Raw genomic sequence first — 2280 nt, forward strand, 5'->3', positions numbered from 1 at the left:
TCTCTCTCTCTCTCTCTCTCTCTCTCTCTCTCTCTCTCTTTCTCTCTCTCTCTCCTAATAGAATATTGTTGGAAAAAAACAAAAACAAACACTACAATCAGTTTGTTTTACGTTGTTCTACTTTGAATAATTACCCCTTTCTGCTCTTCTCTCTCTCTCTCTCTCTCTCTCATACACACATACACACTCACGCATTTCTTTCTTACATAACACATTTCTGGTTTATTCCCATTTCTCTTTCTCTGACACATACACACAATACACATTTCTCTTCTCTCTCTCTCTCTGTGTTTCCTCTCTTACTGTCTCTCATTACCTTTTCATACCTTTCTGCCTTTCCTTCTTTCTCTCTTCTTCCCATCTATATCCTCTCTCTCTCTCTCTCTCTCTCTCCTGTTTCTTCTATTTCCTATTTTTAATGTCAATCCACCCTTTCAACTTTTCTGTGTCCTCATGATTCAGAGAAACAGTTTTTAGCAACCAGTTATTTCGAGCAGGAGCCATGCCATAGAATTATGTAACAACATGGTATTATACAAAATTTTTAATCTGGAATTTTACACAATTTATTTTTAAGAATAATTTTCTTCTGCATTGAAAAATATCTCTCATTGATTTATTAATTTTTATTGATATATTGTTTTATTTATTGAATATTTTCTATTCCTCTGCCCCAACAGGATTTTCATCCCTTTTTGTCGTGGGTCTGTTGGTTGCAGCAATTACTTAACAGCCTGGTCCCCTCTTATTGTTAACCCCTGTACCAAATTGGGGAGTGGCCCTTAGTGTTTTCTGTCATCCAGGCAAACTGGAACAAACAAGTCTTTCTCTTTCTATTTTGCTTAGGGATTACAATGCAATGTTATGGAATTTGAAATTGCCACCATGTGGTAAGTATTCCAGCACCTTAACCTCATAGCCACCGTGTGTTACCATGTGGTCAGTAGCCCATTCCCTTAACATCACAGCCACTGTGTGACCATGTGGTCAAATACCTTAATCACACAGCTACATGTGGTCAATTAGTCCATTATCTTATAAACACTTAATCTCACATGCACTGTGCTTTTTCAGTGATTGATATATTCCTTTACTTATTGATTGAGTTTTTTATGATGATTGGTTATTGATCCATTTATAAAAGAAAAACCCATCAGTGTCCATGTGAGAATCTTAAATAGAATATTGTGAATCTTAACACAGTTGGAGTTGAATCTCTCATCGTCAGTAATTGACCAAATGTCTTTTAACTGGGACCCATGGCTGTTCCATGTAAAGGTTGAGCTTTTAACATCTTGAGCCAACGAAGGAGCCCCAGTGTTCATTGGACTCGTTAAAGATAGATGCCAGGTCTCTCTTAAAATATGTCATTCATCCACAGAAACAATACCAAAGCAGACACCAGTGCACCACACTGCTCTCTGATTCTTGAAATTCTGTCAGGCCACTCAACCTGTGCCAGCATAGAAGACAAATGTTAAAAGATGATGCTGATATATACATTCGTCAGTGTAGAAGACACGTGGCTTAGTGGTTAGAGTATCCAGCTCATGATCATAAGCTTGTGAGTTCAATTTCTGGCAGTGCGTTGTGTCTTTTATTTCATGTTGCTCCAGTCGACTCAGCTTGCAAAAGCAAGTTGTACCTGTATTTCAAAGGGCCAGCCTTATCGCATTCTGTGTCCTGCTGAATTTTCATGAGAACTACAATAAGGGCATGTGTGTCTGTGGAGTGCTCAGCCACTTGCCTGCTAATTTTACAAGCAGGCTGTTCTGTTGCTTGGGTCAACTGGAACCCTTGTCATAACTGATGGAGTGCCAGGCTTTTGAAATGTTTTTAGATATATTATTACAACTTATATTGTAATTGCATATTGATGCAACTACAATGCATTTCTTCATGATTAAGTGTGAGTTCACCAGCTGCTTTGCCACTCTTGTCAAACCAGCTCGTGATATTCCCCATCCATTGCATTCTTTTCCTGCCCCTTGATCTTCTACTCTCTGCTCTTCCTCTCATAATAATGATTTCCAAACCTCTGCTTCTTTGAATATATCCTTAATTGATAAGCTATTACTACCACTGTCTATAAGTACTGCCACCAATGCTGTGCAATGCAAAGACTTTCCACATATGAATACCAGCTGTTTCTTTCCAAAGCCTTGTCTTTGACTATATTCATGTAGTAATCTCTGTCTAGTGTTCTAAACCATCCAGGTATTGGTTTTCATCTTCAGTTTGCTGTCTCCCATATATATATATATATATATATATATATAT

The sequence above is a fragment of the Octopus bimaculoides genome, chromosome 24 (genome assembly GCF_001194135.2).
Source record: "Octopus bimaculoides isolate UCB-OBI-ISO-001 chromosome 24, ASM119413v2, whole genome shotgun sequence".
Lineage (NCBI taxonomy): Eukaryota > Metazoa > Mollusca > Cephalopoda > Octopoda > Octopodidae > Octopus > Octopus bimaculoides.